Genomic DNA, 22,221 nt, shown 5'->3' with positions numbered 1-22,221 from the left:
TATGTACTTTTATAATGTTTCTGCAAGTGATCCAAACTGCATTTTGCAATGTCTATACTTTGATGTCAAATTACAAACAACAAAAATCTGACATATTTACAGTATACATTAAAATAAAAATAAACAAATTATTTGCCATGAATTAAGTTTATGAAATTTGAAGAAATGTGTGAAAGGCTTTTGATGTTGTCCCCCACAAGAGGCTCTCACTTAACTCTATGGAGGGCACCAGGGGCCCCTTGCATGGGGGGGCATTTCTTCCCTCTTTGGAATAATTACCTTATAACTTCAGATATAAAAGTCACAGACACATGCCTGATACCTAAAATCAAAGTTGACCCCTTTACAATTGATTGTAGGAAGTTCAATAACGAAATGAATAACCTGTGTATAATTTATGGACATGCGAATATAACAAAAACAGCTGGAAAAATACAAAAACCTGTCTTTGTGTCTTGGATTTTTGTAAATATTTCAAAAACTACATGATGGAATAGGTCCAATTTTAAAAATCTGGTTCCCAAACTTGTTTTCTACATGTGTGCCCAATTTCATATCATTTGATGCAGCCCAACAGGTTTTACGGAGGAAAGAGCAAATGGTGCAACTGGGAGCCTTTCCTATCCAAAACCTAACCTAAACTAATCTGAAACTTATCCAAAATGGCAATAGTGTAACTAGCAGTGTTTTTTGGGGTAGCAACTTTCTTTCTAAATGCATTACCACTTATAGGTCAGAAGTAACAATTTGTCACACATCATCACCACACATTTGTAGGAAAATCTATATTTTATTCACACGACTTGTACCAAACTTATCCAAAACCTATCCAAAACCTATCCAAACTGGCCACAGTGTAACTAGCAGTGTTTTTTGGGGTAGCGTCTTTCTTTCTAAATGCATTACCACTTATGGGTCATAAGTAACATTTTGTCACACAAAATCACCACACATTTGTAGGAAAATCTATATTTTATTCACACGACTTGTGCCAAACCTATCCAAAACCTATCCAAAATGGCCGCAGTGTAACTAGCAGTGTTTTGGGATAGCGTCTTTCTTTCTAAATGCATTACCACTTATGGGTCATAAGAAACATTTTGTTTCTAACCCTAACCCTGCATAACTGTGCCCAAACAAAGCCCGACAAGTGCCCCGCATAACTGTGCCCAAACAAAGCCCGACAAGTGCCCCGCATAACTTTGCCCAAACAAAGCCCGACAAGTGCCCCGCATAACTTTGCCCAAACGAAGCTGACAAGTGCCCCGCATAACTTTGCCCAAAAAAAGCCGACAAGTACCGTACATAATGTTGCCCAAACAAAGCCGACAAGTACTGTACATAACTTTGCTCAAACAAGGCCGACAAGTGCCCCGCATAACTTTGCCCAAACAAAGCCCCGCGTAACTTTGCCCAAGTGAAAGCCAAAAGCGCTGCATTACTTTGCACACTTCAAAGCTTGACAAAGGCGATGCGGAACTTTTCCCAATGTACCACAATACAAGTGTTACCAAAGCAAATGTTAATTGTAATTTACTGAATCACGGAATTATAAAAATCTATAGAATAAAAGAGTAAACTGTAAATAAATGTACTTATGTCGAGCGTTGCATCCTCTCCGCGCAAAAAAGCGTCCTCCTCCATCGAATCAATGGATAAAAGCGACACTTTCTTCCCCCGAACCACTCTTCAAAATCATCTTCTGTGCTTTCTCAACAGTGAAAGTCATCCGAGCCATTTTTCTTCAGTCAAAAAAGTTGTTGTCCGAAAATAACTGGGTAAACTCACGGAGACTACGTGCGCAATGCGTAATCGAGACACTCCCACAAATACTGCACCTGCAGATAATAAGTTGCGCATTCATGTCCCCAGCGCGAAAAACAATGCCCAATCAGCACATCCCATACCATTTTGCAAACCTTAGACACACCTCTATTGGATGAAGCAAATGACACTGTAATTTGATGTTCATGTAAAAAGTTTATTATGGTGAAACATAACCATGGGCAAAGGTTCAGTGCGTAAAAAATAATGTGCTAGCAGGGAAGCAGAGCATATATCTGAAAAAATACTTGACAATGAAGGATTACAGTGATTGATTTATGTACATAAGAGATCAAGCTTTCAAACGAGGGTAACTTTGTCATTTTATTCATTGGTTTTCTTCTAAAACTCCGAAGATAATAAACATTGCACGAATGTACAGAATGCCGACTGACATTTTTCCGCGATGAGTGAGCAAGCTATTTCAGAGCATTACAGTCATATTTGTGGAAAAATGCGTGTTTTGTCTTAATACTGTGACGGTTTATGAATTATTGGCCGTGAAAGAAATAGTTTGAAGTGCTTAGTTTTCATTTTATTAACACTTATATTTTACTTCCTGACACTCGACCCGTTTAAAGATGGCTACCATGGTCATTTTATTTTTACTTGTTACAAAAAAACCATGGCACAAAAATTGCGCAACTTTCTACAGATATTATCTGAAAGGTTTTTTGTAGTGTAACAAGCCGTTTTTGGTTGATTTGATACATTTGTTTCTTTTATTGAACGTCTTTTTTTTTTGTTATTGAAAATTTGGACGTATGCGTCCGAACCACTAGGCGGCGACAATGAAAGAGTACTCAAAGCGACAGGTATTTTAGGAACTGTAGCGACCTGGATTGATAACTGGTTAACGGATAGGAAGCAACGAGTAGTTATAAGAGGCTCAATGTCACAATGGGCCTGCGTTCATAGTGGGGTACCGCAGGGTTCAATTTTAGGACCACTATTGTTCCTAATTTACATAAATGATATAGACACCAATATATACAGTAAACTGGTGAAATTTGCAGATGACACCAAGGTGGGTGGTGTAGCAGATACTGAACTAGCGGCTCAGCAGCTACAGCGGGATCTTAATTTAATTAGTGACTGGGCCGACACCTGGCAGATGAAATTTAATATAGACAAATGTAAGGTACTCCATGTAGGGAGCAGAAATATAAAGTAAAGGTATTTTATGGGACCTACTGAAATAAAGGCAGCTGATTATGAGAAAGACCTTGGAGTGTATGTTGATGCTTCCATGTCTCATTCTCGCCAGTGCGGGGAAGCAATAAAAAAGGCCAATAGGATGTTGGGGTATATCTCCAGGTGTGTGGAGTTTAAGTCAAGGGAGGTAATGCTAAGATTATACAGTTCCTTGGTGAGACCTCACCTAGAATATTGTGTGCAGGTTTGGTCACCGTATCTTAAAAAGGACATTGCGGCATTAGAAAAGGTGCAGCGTAGGGCCACAAGAATGATTCCTGGTCTTAGAGGAATGTCATACGAGGAAAGGTTAGTTGAGCTAAATCTGTTCAGCCTGAAGCAAAGGAGACTGAGGGGGGACATGATCCAGGTCTATAAGATTCTAACAGGTTTGGATGCTGTTCAATGGAATAGTTACTTCAGCATTAGTTCAAATACAAGAACTCGTGGCCATAGGTGGAAATTAGCAGGACAACATTTCAAACTGGATTTAAGAAAGCACTTCTTTACACTGCGTGTAGTCAGAGTATGGAATAGTCTTCCTGATAACCTGGTGCAAGCTGAATCCTTGGGTTCCTTTAAATCAGAGCTAGATAAGATTTTAACAACTCTGAGCTATTAGTTAAGTTCTCCCCAAGCGAGCTCGATGGGCCGAATGGCCTCCTCTCGTTTGTATAGTTCTTATGTTCTTATGTGTGATCATGCTCCAGCCAGTGAAAGTGTGTTTCCTACCCCTAGACCCCAGAGGGTTAACCACCTCAGCGACCTCCACCCCAGAGATAGGGGAGTCCACACCTAAGTCCCCATACTGTGCTTCCACATTGGAAGGTGTGTCGTGGGATTGAGTAGGTCTTCAAACTACTCCCTCCACCGACACAAAACGTCCCGAGTTGAGGTCAGCAGCACCCCATCCCCACCATAAACAGTGTTGATGTTGCACCACTTTCCTGCCCGGAGCCGCCGGATGGTGGACCAGAATCGCCTTGAAGCCGCCTGGAAGTCATTTTCCATAGCCCCACCAAACTCCTCCCACACCTGAGTTTTTTTCTCTACGACCGCCAATGCTGCATCCCGCTTGGCCTGCCGGTAGTTGTCAGCTGCCTCTGGAGTCCCACAGGCTAAAAAGGCCAGATAGAACTCCTTCTTCAGCTTGACGGCATCCCTGACCACCGGTGTCCACCAGCGGGTTTGGGGATTGCTGCCACGACAAGCACTGACCACCTTACGGCCACATCTCCAGTCAGCCGCCTCCACAATGGAGGCACGGAACATGGCCCATTCGGACTCAATGTCCCCTGCCTCCCCCGGGACATGGGGGAAACTCTGCTGGAGGTAGGAGTTGAAACTCACTCACTATACGCTTGGGCCTGCCAGGCCTGGCCGGCGTCCTCCCCCACCAGCGGAGCCAACCCACCACCAGGTAGTGATCAGTTGACAGCTCCACCCCTCTCTTCACCTGAGTGTCCAAGACATGTGGCCGCAAGTCCATTGACACGACTACAAAGTCAATCATCGAACTACGGCCTAGGGTGTCCTGGTGCCAAGTGCACATATGGACACCCTTATGCCTGAACATGGTGTTCATTATGGACAATTCGTGATGAGCACAGAAGTCCAACAACAAAACACCGCTCGGGTTCAGATCGGGGGGGCTGTTCATCCCAATCACACCCCTCCAGGTCTCACTGTCTTTGCCCACGTGAGCATTGAATTCCCCCAGCAGAACAATAGAGTCCCCAGGAGGAGCGCTCTCCAACACCCCTTCCAAGGACTCCAAAAAGGGTGGGTATTCTGAACTGCCGCTTGGCACATAAGCACAAACAACAGTCAGGACCCGTCCCCCACCCAAAGGTGAAGGGAGGCTACCCTCTCGTCCACCGCGGTAAACCCCAATAAGTATGCCCACCCCCGCTCGTCGCCTCTCCCTGTGAGCAACTCCAGAATGGAAGAGGGTCCAAAACCCCTCTAGGAGACTGGTTCCAGAGCCCAAGCCGTGCGTCGAGGTGAGTCCGTCTATATCTAGTCGGAACCTCACAACCTCGCACACCAGCTCAGGCTCCTTCCCCACCAGAGAGGTGACATTCCATGTCGCTAGAGCTAGCTTCTGCAGCCGAGGATCGGACCGCCAAGGTCCCCGCCTTCGGCAACTGCCCAACTCACACTGCATCCGACCCCTATGGCCCCTCCTATAGGTGGTGAGCCCATTGGAGGGAGGACCCACGTGCCTTGTTCGGGCTGTGCCCGACCAGGCCCCATGAGTACAGGCCTGACCAACAGGCGCTCGCCATCGAGCCCCACCCCCGGGCTCCAGTGGGGGGCCCCGGTGACCCGCGTCCGGGCAAGGGAAACCGTGGTTCCAATGTTTTTTTCTTCATTGGGGTCTTGTGAGCCGCACTTCGTCTGGTTCCTCACCCAGGACCTGTTTGCCTTGGGTGACCCTACCAGGCAATTTAGCTCCTGGGATCATTGGAATACGCAAACCCCTCCACCACGATAAGGTGTCAGCTCCAGGAAAGGATATCGAAAATGTTTTTTTTTATATTTCCAGCAATGGAATGCATTCCTTTCCTTGTCTGCCATTGCCTGCAATAGAAACTCAGACCACTCAGGCAAGTTAATTAGCAGAATTGGCGCTGCGAGTATAGACGCGACAGGATAACCAATCAGAAGCATCAAATAGTTTCAAACTTTCAGCTGTGGAGGGAAATAGCAAAAGAGGATGTTTTGCATAAGAAAAACACGAAAAGCAATAAAAATACTGGTATTAACGATATTAGCAATGTTTTGCATACAATCTTATGATGTAACTACAACCCCAAATCAGAAAAAGTTGGGACAGTGTGGAAAATGTGAATAAAAAAATAAATCAGAATAAGCTTTATCGCCAGGTATGTTAACACATACGAGGAATTTGTTATAGTGACAGAACTCTACAGTGCAACAGAATGACAGTGACAAGACACAGGTAATAAAAAGAGTTATATACAGATATACAAAATAGCGTGCAAAATAGCAAAAGACATTCCAGTATGACCAGGTATGATGTGTTTGTATAGGTATGTTGATATGTGCAAATATGAAAAATAAATAAGTGTGTGTTAAATAAATAATTTATTTTAGCGTTGTGTGTACCATGTGTATTGTTAAGTGTTCATGACATTGTTAAGTGTTCATGACATGGACTGTCTGGGGGAAGAAACTGTTCCTGTGTCTGGTCGTTTTGGTGCTAAGTGCTCTATAGCGTCGACCAGATGGCAGCAGATTAAAAAGGGAGTGTGCTGGGTGTGAGGGGTCCAGGGTGATTTTCTTAGCCCTTTTGCTCAGTCTGGATAAGTACAGATCTTGGAGAGTGGGGAGGGATGTTCCAATGCTTCTCTCAGCAGTCCTGACTACCCTCTGCAGTTTTCTAAGGTCAGATTTGGTAGCTGAGCCGAACCAGACAGTTATAGAAGTGCAGAGGATGGATTCAATGATTGCGGTGTAGAACCGTATCAGCAACTCCTGTGGCAGGTTGAATTTCCTCAGCTGATGAAGGAAGTATAACCTCTGTTGGGCCTTTTTCACAATGGAGTCAATGTGAGTGTCCCACTTCAGGTCCTGGGAGATGATGGTCCCCAGGAACCTGAATGACTCTATTGTAGCCACAGTGCTGTCCATGATGGTGAGTGGGGGGAAAGCAGGGGGGTTCCTCCTGAAGTCCACAATCATCTCCACTGTTTTGAGCGTGTTGAGCTCCAGGTTGTTAAACCCCTGGGGCCTGAGGCCTCTTTTCCACTTTCGAGGTAGTCTGACATGCCTTGACATTTTAAAATATTTCACCTATCTAAAAAACACTTATCCCAAAGTGTTACATTTGCTTTTATTTAGCACAAACTCAGCACCAATAATCTGAGACCTCTTAGAATGTTATTATTCTATTTTTTGTTAAAATCAACTTTAAACATATAGTTTTCAAAAACCTATTTTCAGACATGCTGAGAAATTGTAAAAAATCACATTATAGACATTTCTAGGTAAGACTTTTGAGCTCTGAAGCTTATAGACACAGGGGTTGGCTACACATAGGTGAAAGTGACATCCTGGAATTTTATGTAGTTTGATTACTAAAGTGTTAGCACTTTAGAGTGACACTCTTTTTCTCAAAGTCAGTGGCCTTCACAATGAATATTGATGAGATAGGTGTCCTCACACCTGTAGTAGTTTGCATGCTGTCAATGGCCCATCAGTCTGGAATGTCACTGCACCCCACACCCATCACTTTGGAAAGGTAGTTTGAAACGCAAGAAAAGTAGCAACAATAAAATCCCTTTCACAGTTTATTGGTAGATGGAATGAAAACTGTGACTATATAAATATAGAAAGCGATAAATATGATGCAGTGACTATTATTAATGCTCTGGGGACGAGGGCATCGTCGACCGCGTATCTTTCTTGTGTATTTCAGTTTGTATCTCGCTGAAATCATTATGTAAAATCATGGAAAAAACACTGACGAAATCCGTTATCTGTCTTATTTTCAAAACTTCCATTGTCAGAAGTATTAAAGTTTTTAAAATTAGGTTAAATAGGCAAAAAAGCAAATCGTGTCACCTTTCTTTGTTTTACTATCGGGAGCATGTAGGATCGCTCTCAGCGGAAGATCGCTATTCCCGTTCTAAATACGCTGCGTTTGAATCGGCGACCATGTGATTGCAGGCACACAGGCTTAGCCCACTGAGCCATGAACGCAGTTATGAGCTTCGCTGCTGAAAGTGGCAACACTGGCACAAAGCTTCAGCGGCAGAGACATATCGGTGTGCTATATTGTAGCCGATCAGTGTAAACACTACCCAGACATGTGCTCTTGTTTATTTCGGTCAAAATGGGCGTATTCACATATTTCTTTACCCAATACTAACTGTCGGATTATCATGTTATTATCATGCGAATAGCGCAATTTGCAAGTGGGTGGGCGATCAGAGCCGCTTCGAGACGCAGACGCTTAAGTCAGTCACTCTTGTTCTTTCAATTCGTATCACGAAGCTGTAAAAATATATTTAGTTTCTACCTATATATATTTGAAAAGTAGACCGTCCAAGGTTTCTGAGAGTATTTTTAAAATGTGTATATGACAAAAACTCGCGGAGTTATTTAAACAGTTTTGCGAAATTTCTGTCAGATCCCGCCGGCGGGACCGCGACCCCAAGGGGTTAAGTCCAGTAATTTTGGGTTTCTTTGGGACAGGAATGATGGTGGAGCGTTTGAAGAAAGAGGGGACTTCACACAGCTCCAGTGATCTGTTGAAGATCTGAGTGAAGATGGGGGCCAGCTGGTCAGCACAGGTTTTCAGACAGGCTGGAGTCACACCATCTGGGCTTGGTGCCTTCCTTCTTTTGTTCTTCTTGAAGACCTGGCGTACCTCATCTTCACTGATCAATACAGCAGGAGTGGGGGAGGGGGGTTGCAGGAGGTGTGAATGGTGTTCTCTCAAGAGTTGGGGAGAGGGGGGGATGCAGGAGGTGAGAATGGTGTTCTCTCAAACCTGCAATAGAACTCGTTCAGATCGTCTGCCAGTTGTTGATTCTCCACAGTGCTGGGGGATGGTGACTTGTAACTGGTGATGTCTTTCAAACTTTTCCACACGGAAGCTGTGTCACCAGAGGAGAACTGAGTTCGTAGCTTTTCGGAATAATTACTGTTGGAGCACAGCGTCTCCACCGGGTCCGTGGATGAGAAGAGATTCACAGCTGACACGGGGAGAAGTTGCAAATCACCGGTTTATTCTCTTGACTGATTATAATCAGGGAGCGGCCGTCTGACATACATTCAGCATGTACAGGAGGCTCTGCCATATGTATCAGCTGTATCCCTTTTAAAGCCCTTTGGGCATCCCCCCCCCCCTCTTTCTCAGTACCTTCCGTCTACGTGACAACCACATGTGTGACTCCAGCTGGCTCGTAGTTGTCCTTCTGGAAGGCTAAAAGATAAGTAGGGGCCGCTGATATTCTCTGTCGCCCCCCTATCTTTTCCGATTAGGTAGCCTTGCCTTGCCGGCGCGCCAGTCAGTTCTCGTTTTGATTAGTTACAGCCTTATAGAATCATTCCCTTTATTTTATTAATTATTCCCTCAATTCCCCCTTTTGATCTCCGCAAGGAGATCACCCTGATTATGCTAATTAGTAATATTTTCCCTTATTTATGAAATTTTGCATTCCCCCTTTTGGTCTCCGCAAGGAGATCACCCTATTGGCGGGGGAGTCGTAGTTCAAAGCTGTCCAAAAGACCTTTGCCCCTCTCCGGCCCGACAGGCAGGAGAGGCAGGAGAGGCATCATCCGCGCATAGGTGCCATCCCGCTTCTCTATCACGGTAGTGATGAGACGAACTGACAGTGCGCGCAGGCAGGGAATACAACAACACCCGCAAGTAACTAAAATCGCAGCAAAAGTAGCAAAGGATAATAAAAGCGAGCCCATTAAGCCTTTCCACTGTCCAAACGCTGAGGTCAGCCAAGCATCCCAGATGTTATTGATCCCGGAGTGTGCATGCATCGTTCTGGAGAGGGTCCGGAGACCCTCGAGTGCCCTGGTCACTGAGCCGTCTGGTGCTGTGTTATTAGGAATGCAAGTACAGCATACTTCCCCGAACACACTCCCCCCTTTTTGGCTCCAAAGAGTTCCACACACAATCCTGTCCATCCAGCCTAGGAAGGAGGGCAAAAACCCTGAGCTTCAGGGAAATTCCACTCCCAGCCCGCCACAGGCGCGGCCCCCCTTCGGGGTCCATGGCTGGCATGGCTCACAAACCACTAATCATTAACACTTTAAGCATTTTAAGCATCACACATAACACACTTGTTTCCCCTAACATTCCCCTTTTTATCTTGATCTTCATCCTGGTCCTAGTGTTGTCTGGCGGTGGATGAGGTGCTTTTGTTCTTTCTGGTCGTTGGAGCAGGGGTGGACTACCCTGCTCTGGTTGCTCAGGTCAGGGGATTATTCTGCCCCTTCTGTTGAGACCTGAGTTGCGTCTAGTTCAGCCGAACTGACGCTCTGGATTCCTTCCCTCAGGGCCTCCTGGATCTCTGCTGTGGTTCTCCCTGGGTCCTCCGCAGCCGCGCACTGGCTCCAGTGAAACCACGTGTCGCCTTTGCCTTTCAGACGAACCGCGTGTGACGTCCTCTCAGTGACCTGGAAGGGGCCCGTCCACCTGGGTTCTGACCACTTCCGTTTGATGACTTTCAGGAGGGCCCACTCCGCCGTGTGTGGTTTGGCCAGCTGGTTCTCTGGTCTCGCCTCCTGGATCTGTTTAGAAAAATCTGCAACGAGAACTTGCAAACAATCATAATATGCCCGAGGATTTTGCTCCCCCTTCTCGTCGGGGGTCCAGGTTAACCCTTTCTGGGGTCCTGGGAACTGCCTGCCTGTCTAGAGCTCAAAGGGGGTGAACCTGGTCCCCCTGTTTATGGAACACCTCACTGACATCATTGCCAGTGGTAAAGCGTCAACCCAATTCATTTTGGTCTGCGCGCAGATTTTTGCCAATTTTTGTTTTATTGTTTGGTTCATTCGCTCCACTTTTCCCTGGGACTGCGGATGATACACAGTTCCAAACGCATGTCTCAATCCCAACGCTTTCTCCACCGTCTGGAGGTCCTCGTTGTTAAAGTGGGACCCATTGTCTGACCGAATCCTGTTGGGAAACCCGTGTCGTGGTATATACTGATTAATCAGAAACTTTATCACGGATACCCAATCCTCCTTCTTTGTGGGCCATGCTTCTGGCCACCCTGAGAATGCGTCCACACACATCAACACATATCTGAACCCTCTCACTGGAATCACCATGTCTGTATAATCTATAATGATTTCTTCCCCTGACTTGGTGCACATTGGAAACTGCCCTTTCTCAGGCTTGACTGTGGGTCGTGAGTTATACAAGGTACAGGTAGCGCAACTCCGTACATATCCCCCCACCATCTCTTTCATAAATGGATGCCACCAGCTTGTCAGATTCTCTAACATTTGTCTCACCTCTGCATGACCCACCCCGTGGGCTTCTGCCAAGATTGTCTGGTGAAGGCCTGGGGGAAGGGCTGGCTTCCCTTCCTTACTCTGCCATAGCCCCTCCTTCTTGTGCCCCCCTTTCTCTCTCCACATTGTTTTCTCCTCTGGGGAGGCCTTGTCCTGTTGGTGCTTAACTTTCTCTAGGGTCAGTCGGTAATTCGGGTGAACTTCCTCCTCTACCGTGATCATCTGTTTGGACACCACGTACCCTGCGACCCTCTTTGCTTCCTCATCTGCGGCCTGATTTCCTTTTGCTACCATTGTTCCTGACCCTTCATGTCCCTTGCACTTGACCACTGCCACTTTTTTGGGAAGCATCAAGGCCTTTGCCAATTCCCTCATTTCTGCTTCATGTTTTATTGGCTTGTTTCCCGCAGTCAAGAATCCTGCCCTCAGCCATTGCCGGAGTTCCACATGCACTGCGCCTACAGCATATGCTGAGTCTGAGTATATGGTAACTTCTTTCCCTTCTGCTAATTTCAGGGCCTCGATAACCGCTATCACCTCGGCTCTCTGGGCTGACTGGGCTCCTTCCAGTCTTTCTGCCTTCAAGGTCACATAGTCCTGGCCTTGTCTGGCCACCACTGCATACCCTGCCTGCAAACCTCCTGTGTCTGTTCTAAAACAACACCCATCTGTAAACCAATTGTCCGTTTTCTCTATTTTTTTCTGCCCCTAAGTCTGGTCTGACTTTCTCCTCCTTCTGAACTCGGTACTCACACTCGTGTGGTTCTCCCCCGCTCATGTGGTCTGCCATGTTCATCCCTTCGTGAGAAAAATTCAGATTAGGTGCCTCTAGTATTTTACTAAGTCTCTGTTGCCTGAGTGACGTCATGGTAAACGTCTGTGAATTCACATAAGCCACCACACTGTGCAAGGTCAGAATGTGCAGCGGATGCCCCATCACTATGTGTGCTGTTTTCGGAATAATTTTGGCCACTCCCGCCACGTGCCTTGTGCATGCGGGGTGTCTTTTTTCTGTAGTATCGAGTTTTACGCTGACGTACATCAGCACTCTCCTCTCTCCCCCTTTTTTCTGAAACAGGATGCCGTTGACGACCTCTCCTGTTTCCGAAACATCCAAGTGAAACAGGAGAGAGTAATCTGGGAGGGCTAGGTCCGCGGCCTGTGCTAGCCTCTGCTTTAAGGTGATAAACGCCTCCTCAGATGCTTGGTCCCAGTTAAGGGGCATCCTGAGGTTACGTAGGCCGTGTTCTCGGACAAGCGCCCTCAGGGGCTGTGTTAGCCCCGTGTAATCTGGAATGTAGGTGCGACTGTAACCTGTGAGCCCTAGGAAAGATAACATGTCTTTTACCGTGATGGGCTTTGGGTAATGCAAGATAGCCGACCGATGAGCTGGGGAGAGGCCTGTTCCTGCCCCCGACAACACTCGTCCTAGGAAGGTCACTGCTGTCCTAGCAATCTGCAATTTGTCTTTACTGACCTTAACCCTCTGGAGCCTAGGGGTAGGAAACACACTTTCACTGACTGGGGCATGATCACACATTTCTTCAAATATCATAAACTTAATTCATGACAAATAAATTATTTCTTATATATTTGTTTTGCCATTACACTCATCTTTATTTTAATATATATTGTAAATATGTCAGATTTTTGTTAAGTTTGAAATTTGACATCAAAATATAGACATTGCAAAATGCAGTTTGGAACATTTGCAGAAACATTATAAAAGTACATAGTAAGCAATGCTGGCAGTTTGTTTTGATCCCAGATATCTGATCACCAAAGTCTTGGCTACATGAAGATGACTAAATGGTGTAGTTGCAACATTCATTTGGATAAATAAATAAGAAAAACCTAACTCATGTAACTATTTCTGGCTCCTTTCATTGAATATGTAGCAACTTTCATGTGTATGAATGAGCCATTGTCACCTGGCCACGTCCCCAACCCCCTTTTATGGCGCTGAAGGGGATGTATCTGGATCGCGTTTCACCGTTGTGCCGTTTATCAAATTACCATGCGAATGCGATTTGAATACGCGCTAATGCGGCTATTTAGAATGTGAATAGCGATCTTCAGGTGAGAGCGGTATACACGCCCCCGATGCAGGTAAAACAAAGTAAGATGACAAGGTTTAATTTTTTGCCGATTTAACCTAATTAAAAAAACTTTAATACTTCCGACAATGGACGTTTTGAAAAGAAGACAGATTACGGATTTATCCAGCGTTTTTTTCATGATTCTACATTAAGATTTCAGCGAGATATAAACTGAAATAGACGCGAAAAGTATGCGATGTCGCCGACGACATACTCGACCCCAGAGAGTTAAAGCCTTTTTCTGACAGAAGGCGCAGCACTGACTGGGTGGCCTGTAGGGCCGCCTCCGCTGTTGCGGCCGCGATCAAAAGATCGTCCACGTATTGGACGAGGGTGACACCGTCCGGGAGAGGACACCCCTGCAAAGCCTGCTTCAAGACCTGGTTAAAGATACCTGGAGAAAGGGCAAACCCTTGAGGCAGGCGGGTGTACCGCAGCTGGCAGCCCCTGTAAGTGAATGAGAATATGTCCCTACACTCCTCTGCTAGGGGCAAACAGAAAAAAGCATTTGCTAGATCAATGCATGTGAACCCTTTTTGTTGCGGGGTCAGATTAGTTAGGGCAACATATGGGTTTGGTATTGGAACAGTAGGGGTCAGCAAGAGGTTGTTTATGGCGCGTAAGTCGTGGGCCATCCGATATTTGCCTGTACCGGGTTTTGCCACTGGGAGGATGGGGGTGTTCCACTGAGACGTGGAGGGCTCTAACACCCCGGCCCGCAAGAGGCCCTCTATAGTCTCAGCTATCCCTTCCTCCGCCGCCGGCTTGTGCGGGTACTGTCTGAGCCAGAGGGGACCCTCCCCTGATTGAAGTTGGAAATGCACTGACGTGCAGGATATTAGACCTACATCTGTGGGGCTGGTGGACCACAACAAATCTGGCAGAGACGCCAGAAGGGCCGCCGCCTTTGGGTGGTCCATCTTTTCACATCCGTGATCTCTAGCTATCTGCTCATGTTGCAGGAGGGCTGTGTCCTGTGTTGTGACCTGTATGCGATAGGTACTGCAGGAGGGCAAGAAGGAGACCTGTGGGATCTGGGTCTGTACCCAGTCCTCAGTTTCTCTGGCCCGTTTCACCATCGGGCCTAAATCCTTGGCCTGGTGTTTGGGATGGAGGGCCAGAGAGACACGTGGGACAGCTTCCTGTCCCATCATGTACCATGGCAGCTGTTCTGGGGTGAGCAGTGTGGCTGAGGCTACCCCTTCGGGACCCACATATAAGTTCTCAGAGGCAACTTGCCACTGCTGGCCTTCTAGTTGCTCAACAAACAGTTCCTCATACCAATCAGTACTATCCCTGTCGTAGGAAAGGGTCACATGAGGAGGGTCAGGTGGGGGCACATAGGGCTCTAGGAGTGAGATCCAGGGGCACCACGCTGAGTAGGCCGCCAGGATGCCAGTCAGGCTGGGTTCTAGTAGGCCCCAATAGATGTCTGCCAGGACCTGACTCTGGACCGGCTGTACCAGCCACTGTCCCGAGCCCGCGGTGCGGGCGTCGCACCGCAGGCGAGTGCCCTCCGGCAGGGTGACCGCCAGTCCGTCTGCACTACACAGGATCGAGGCCCCCAGCTTCACCAGCGTGTCCCGTCCCAGGAGGTTCACTGGAACGGAAGAAGACACCACGAACGGGTGGAGAAAGGTCTGTTTTCCCACCGCAACCTTCACCAGTTTAGTCACTGGCAGTCTCTGTTCTACCCCCGAGAAACCCACAACGGTCACTGTTGAGGTAGACAGATGATGTTGTTGTGGAACCACATTAAGAGTGGAATACGTGGCTCCCGTGTCTACCAGAAATGGCAGTTCTTTGTCCATGACCATAAGGGACAGCATAGGGTCTGCCTCCCCTGCGGGAACCGTCATGGTGAGGAGGGGTACCAGTCCCACTCCCCTGCCTCCACTGCCGGATATTGTCCTGCTGTGGGAGCCACTTGGGGGTTGGGGGCCATCACCTGGTTTCTAAGAGGGCCTGCTTACCTCTTCTAGTCGGCGCCTCGCAGTTCTCTGTGTCCAAGTAGGCCGCGTCACCACTTAGCCGAATCTTGCGAATCTCCTGGGGATCCCGGACGAGCCCACAAATTGTTGGAGCACGGCGTCTCCACCGGGTCCGTGGATGAGAAGAGAGTCACAGCTGACACGGGGAGAAGTTGCAAATCACCGGTTTATTCTCTTGACTGATTATAATCAGGGAGCGGCCGTCTGACATACAGTACATTCAGCATGTACAGGAGGAGGCTCTGCCATATGTATCAGCTGTATCCCTTTTAAAGCCCTTTGGGCATCTCCCCCCCCCCCCCTTTCTCAGTACTGTCCGTCTACGTGACAACCACATGTGTGACTCCAGCCGGCTCGTAGTTGTCCTTCTGGAAGGCTAAAAGATAAGTAGGGGCCGCTGATATTCTCTGTCGCCCCCCCTATCTTTTCTGATTAGGTAGCCTTGCCTTGCCGGTGCGCCAGTCAGTTCTCGTTTTGATTAGTTACAGCCTTATAGAATCATTCCCTTTATTTTATTAATAATTCCCTCATTACTCTTTGCCACTCTGATCTCCTTTTCCAGTGTGTATTTGGCCTGTTTGTACAGAACTCTGTCCCCATTCCTGCGAGCATCTTCTTTGGCCTGACGGAGCTGGCTGAGTTTTGCAGTGAACCATGGTTTGTCGTTGTTGTAGATTAAACGGGTCCTGGTAGGAATGCACATATCCTCACAGAAACTGATATATGATGTTATGGTCTCCGTGAGTTCATCCAGATTGTTGGCAGCAGCTTCAAAAACAGACCAATCAGTGAGACAGAAGCAGGCTTGTAAATCCCGCTCTGCTTCATCAGTCCAACGTTTTACAGTCCTTAATACAGGTTTAGCTGATTTCAGTTTCTGCCTGTAGGTCGGTATGAGATGAACCAAACAGTGATCAGAAAGTCCCAAGGCTGCTCGTTGGACAGAGTGATATGCATCCTTTATAGCTGTGTAACAGTGATCCAGTATATTACTGTCTCTGGTGGGACATGTAACATGCTGTCTGTATTTTGGCAGTTCATATGAGAGATTTGCTTTATTAAAATCCCTGAGAATGATTAAAATGTGTTGTCGCTCAGTCTTTGTGATGAGATGAGCGAGTTTCTGTAAGGCTGTGCTCACATGTGCTTGCGGAGGAATATACACATTCACGAGAATAAACTAGCAAAACTCCGTAGAATGGCTTACAGTTAATGATGAGCGCTTCTAGATCGGAACAGCACATCTTCATTAACACAGATACATCTGTACACCACGTTTCGTTGATGTAGAAACACGTCCCGCCGCCGCGCGATTTCCCCGTTGATTCTGCGTCGCGATCCACTCTAAACAGCTGAAAGCCCGGCAGACTTAACGCGCTGTCTGGAATGGCATCATTCAGCCAGGTTTCCGTGAAACACAGAGCAGCAGAGTTTGAAAAATCCCTGTTGATCCAGGTAAGCAGAAGAAGTTCATCCGTTTTGTTCGAAAGAGAGCGGAGATTCGCCAGATGGATGCTAGGCAACGGCATTCGAAATCCGCGTTATCTGAGTTTCACGAGCGTGCCGGCTTGCTTCCCCCGTCTGCGCGTCCTGAAGCGCTTCCACAGTGCCGCGGCTCCGCTAACTACAATGTTCAGCAAAACGTCCGAATACTCAAAATCTGGTAAAAAATTTTGTGGAGTGTTTTGCCGAATGATCAGCAGTTCATTCCTGGTCAAACTGATGGTGTTTGAGAAACAAAAAACAGGAAAAACTAACAAAAACAAAACAAGCACTTGAGAGCTGAGCACTGATGAGATTATTTCTCTCCAAGTCCAAGAGTGTCCAGCTGCAGACGCCTGTAGAGTGGAGCTCCACCGGAAATACGTCACCTCCACAGGAAATACGTGATTTTAAGGGGCGTAAAGTGGAGCTCCACAGGAAACACGTGACCAAACTGTGTGTTACAGCGGAATTTCAGTTGTAAAATTCTCAAAAAGTATATTTTTGTTCATTTATACGCTAGAGAAATTATATATATATATATATATATATATACACACATATATATATATCTGGTCTGATCTAGTTTGTGGAATATATATATTGGTCATAAGATGAGCAGTTATAAACATGCCATACATACGCAATTGCTATTATGTTACTTTCCATACACATTACTAATATATATATTGGTCTTGCCTTAACTGTTATAAACATATACTATATACGATTGCTGGAACAGCGCAAATGCGTACGTATTTTATGTGCATTTGCGCTGATATGACAAGAAATTATTGTGCATTTTAACCTGTATATGCTAATTCGTACTTCATTTGCGGTATATAGGTTGAAATGCACGGTATTTTCTTGTCATATCAGCGCAAATGCACATAAAATACGTACGCATTTACACTGTCACAGCAATCGATTGCCGCACGTATCGCTTTTAAAGGTGAATGCATACTTGCGTACCAGTTATATGCAGCCCTGTATGTGTTGTATAAATGATGATCAACATGTAACAATTATATTCAATCAACTGCTAAATTTATTTAGACAGCAACAACAAACAGAATGAAATTTTAAAAAAAATCAATCAACACACTCATGTGCCAGTAATTTAATCTTTCTCGTAACAGACAGCATTAACCCGGAGGCCCCGCTGGTCAACACAGGCATGTAAAAATAATTCCATGTCACGTGTTTCCTGTGGAGCTCCACTTTACGCCCCTTAAAATCACGTATTTCCTGTGGAGGTGACGTATTTCCGGTGGAGCTCCACTCTACAGGCGTCTGCAGCTGGACCCTTCTCTCCAAGTCGGAACTCGGATGAAAACGTCACGAAAAACGTCACTTCCCGTCGGAAACACGCCTCTTTTATGACGTTGAAGTCGGACAAGATTTTGTTGTCCGAGTTGCCCCTGTGACGTAATTTCAACATGGCGACTTGATTTGTTTGTAGTTTGTTTACCATTCAAAAAAAGAATATCGCTATGAATGTACTAAAATATTTTATAAAGCCTTTAATGTGGTTTGACTAGTTCGTGTTTCTTGTTTGTTTCTCGGAAAAATCTCAATTTCTCCATTTTCTCCATTTGGAAAACTCCAAATCTGCTAAAATATAAAGCAACACACAGCAACGTGTTCATGGAGGCAGCCATGTTTGTTCCGAGATGTGGGTAGCTCGAACGGGAGATTGTCGGACGTGATGTCACTCAACTCGGAATTTCTGAGTTCCGAGAGAAAAACGAACGCACCATGAGGCTACCATACTCGGCGCCATCTTGAAACTACAGTAATTTAAATAAAGCAAAATAAAAAAAATAAAGTAAAATAAAGCAGTCATTTACAAATTTCCCTTAACTTTTATTTCATTGCAGACAGTATGAACACAAGATAATTCATGGTTTTTTTTGTCAACATCATTTGATTTGTAAATAAATATCTATTCTTGCCAATCAGGCTTGCAACACATTCCAAAAAAAAGTTGGGACAGTACAGCATTTACCACTTTGTACAGTTCCCCTGTCTTTTAACAACACTTAAAAAACATTTAGGCATCGAAGAAATCAAGTGACTAAGTGTTGCAGTTTGTCCCATTCTTCCTGCAAACAACGCTTTAGGTGCGAAACAGTTTCAAAATGCGCCAAACATTCTCTATAGGAGACAAATGAGGGCTGCAGGCAGGCCAGTCAAGCATCCGCACCCTCTTCTTATACAGCCATACCTTTGTTATGTGTGCAGTATGTGGTTTGGCATTGTCTTGCTGAAAAAAGCATGGGCGTCCCTGGAAAAGACGTCATCTTGAAGGCAGCATTTGTTCCTCCAAAACCGAGATATACTTCTCAGCATTGATGGCGCCATCGCAGAAGTGCAAGTTACCTTTGCCGAAGGCACTGACACAACCCCATACCTGACAGACCCTGGCTTTTGGACTTGTATCTGGTAACAGTCTGGATGGTCCTTTTCCTCTTTGGTCCGCAGCACACGACGTCCATTTCTTCCAAAAAAGATGTGAAAAACCAATTTGTCTGACCACAATACACGTTTCCACTGCACAATGCACCATCCCAGATGCCTCCGAGCCCAGAGAAGTCGACAGCAGTGGGGCTTCATTTTGGCACAGTACAGTTTTAGCTGGCATTTCCTAATGTAACTACGTACTGTAGTGCTTGAGAGTGACTTCCTGAAGTAGTCCTGAGCCCACGCAGTTATATCATTTATTGATGAATGACAGTTTTTAATGCAGTGCTGTCTGAGGGCTCGGAGATCACAGCCATTCAGTTTAGGCTTGCGCCCTTGGCCTTTGCGCACGGTAATTTCTCCAGATTCCCTGATTCTTTTCACTATGTTATGCACTGTAGAGGGAGGAATGCCCAAATCTCTTCCTATCTTTCTTTGAGAAACGTTTTTCTTCATCATTTCAAAGATTTCTGCCCGCACTTGGTGGCAAACTGGCGATCCTCTGTCCATCTTTGCTCCTAAAGGAGTAGGCCTTTCCTCGATGCTGCTTTTGTATCGAATCATGATTGCGATCACCTGTTAACATCACCAGTTTCAAATCACATCATTATTTAGTTATTATACCTCATTACTACCCCTGAATTGCCCCCATCCCAACTTTTTTTGTAATGTGTTGCAAGCCTGAATGGCAAGAATGGATGTTTATTTACAAATCAAATGACGTTGACAAAAAAAAACCATGAATTATCTTGTGTTCATACTGTCTGCAATGAAATAAAAGTTAAGGGAAATTTGTAAATTACTGCTTTATTTTTTTTTTCACATTTTCCACACTGTCCCAACTTTTTCTGATTTGGGGTTGTAAAACCATAATCATGAATATTTCCATAAGTAACTGTAATTTAATTACACTTTTTTCTCTAGTAACTGTAACAGATTACAATTACATTTTTTTGTAATTAAATTATGTAACGCCGTTACATGTAACTCGTTACTCCCCAACACTGATTATTATCATTATTATGTTGTCCAACAAAGAGTGTCAGTGTTTTTGTGATCTATTATGGGCAACCTCTGTATTTCTGTGAAAGAATGGCAGACAATAGTTCAAATAAAGAATGATGTGGGTCAGAGCACTTGTAAATTTGTGAGCAAGATTATTAACAGTGTTGGGCAAGCTACTTGTAAAGTGTAGTGAGCTAAGCTATCAGTTACTCAACAATAAATTAAGCTTCACTACACAAAAGCTACCACCCATAGAAATATAGCAAGCTATGTTACACCAATATGGCAAAAGTAGCTTCTACATCAGAAGCTACTTCACGTTGTACCAACCTAATACCAGATCAGTGCAAAATGACAGTCAGATACACTGGTTAAGACATTTATTAAAGAACAACCCATGATTTAACAGTGTAGACATTGTGTTATGTGAAGCATCGAGACATAAATAAAAGCTTACTTCTGGGAATAAAACAAGAAAAAAAAATATTGGCCTACTACTAGGTAAACCAGTACTCTAATAAACAAACTATTTAGTACCAAATGAAAGCTACTGTTTAGTGTTTGATGGGCAAGACATGGCTATAGGTTTAAATCAATCAATTTATTGGCACAATAGCAAATGAACTGGTCCAAACTGAAATGAGAATCAAAGTCCTGAATTACATGTTTTAGTGCTGGGGGGATGGGATGGAAGGGGACCCCTGTGTTGTATCTATACTTTTTAATAACTAAGGTGGATGCATAAACAAATTGCTAAAGCTGGACTCATTTTCATTACTTTTAAGTGTTTTTATTTATTAATTAGTTAAAACCCAGGACAGAATTTGGGCAAAGTCTATGAGTAAATAAATACTGTAGCGCGGAGGTACCGACGGGCAGCGCAGCATGTTGGACTGATGCCAGCTTGTAAATAGTTCTCAGTAATCGCTTGTGTCATTATAAATGTGCTGTGTGTTATGTCATGTATAATCGTTAATGTTTATTGTTATACGTAGTGTGCGTGTATGTGTGCGTGCGCCCACTGTGTGTGTGAGGAGTAAACTGGGCGACGTGCACGGTGGGCAGTGCGAGTGTGTGGGTTGCAGTAATACGGGTGTAATAAACGCCATCTGGTGATTAAACCCCGAGATAGATTGTTGCATTTCAAAATCATACTGCAGAGGAAACCTCTGCTTTTCTCAGACATGTCCTGGAAATTGTAGCTTTTGTGGACGCTACGTCGATACTTGATCAAAAAAATAACGTAACTACTGGAAAGTTATTTGATTTAGAAATCAGCAACGCTACAGGCAAGCTACTAGAAAATGTAGTTAAATAGGGTGACCAGATAATCCATGTCAGGGAGGACATTTTGAGCTACTTCGGGTTTTACAAACTACTTCCAAATTAAAAGGCTCCTGTGCTCGGCTAAAGAGTTCAGCGCTTCTTGTGCTTTGACTGGTTTGTTTCCTTGACTGAAAGACTCATCCAGCTGTTTTACATTAGCATTAGTGACACATGCATGCTTATAGGAAACTGACCAATCAACACACAGCAAGAACTCGGTGCTCAAGTGAAATCCAGGTCCGTTTAATTGAAATGGTAATTTACAATTCCTGTCCTAGCTCAGAGTGTCCTCCCTGACATGGATTATCTGGTCACCCTAAATTAAACTAATAGCTTCGCTACATGTAGCGGCGCTACCGCCCCATCACTGATTATTAACTACTTTTGATCTGAAGGGATTTGAGAAACATTTCTAATTATCGATTGATCAAACATTCAGTTTATCAAGTAAACATATGGGACAATAAATACCATAAAACAAACTACTTGTGGAGGAAATTTGTGAAGGGTAAGAAATGTTTATTTATGCAGCTGAAATTCATTGATGCAGTTGATTGCCTTGATAGATAGTGGGACACTGAATCTTTAATTTTTTTGGTTGAGCTTCCTCCCTCTCTCTTCCTGCCCTTGGTACAGCAGCTGTCTATGTAGTCCTGAGGTTGTGGGAAGTCATTAGCAGCTTAAGTAATGGCATCACTGAATTACGTGGTCATCTGATTGTGCATTTAGAGCCCTATATCTACTCAGAGAAAATTGTTTAACTTTGATCACTGCATCGACCCCAGTTGATGTGCATGTGTGCCCTGTTCGAACAGTTAGGGAAACTT

The 22,221-nt window shown here is 45.0% G+C and overlaps 2 protein-coding genes across 3 annotated transcripts in view; both read left to right on the top strand.

The window, feature by feature from the left end:
- LOC140592358 (chitinase-3-like protein 1) overlaps positions 1-22,221 on the top strand; it is a 137,532-nt gene that overhangs the window by 23,227 nt on the left and 92,084 nt on the right. The gene's annotated exons all lie outside the window — the stretch shown is intronic.
- Positions 1-22,221, top strand: part of LOC111839630 (contactin-2-like) — a 144,867-nt gene that overhangs the window by 110,870 nt on the left and 11,776 nt on the right. The gene's annotated exons all lie outside the window — the stretch shown is intronic.

This window comes from Paramormyrops kingsleyae, chromosome 8, assembly GCF_048594095.1.
Source record: "Paramormyrops kingsleyae isolate MSU_618 chromosome 8, PKINGS_0.4, whole genome shotgun sequence".
NCBI classification, from domain to species: domain Eukaryota; kingdom Metazoa; phylum Chordata; class Actinopteri; order Osteoglossiformes; family Mormyridae; genus Paramormyrops; species Paramormyrops kingsleyae.
This window is presented reverse-complemented; position numbering and strand designations above follow the sequence as displayed.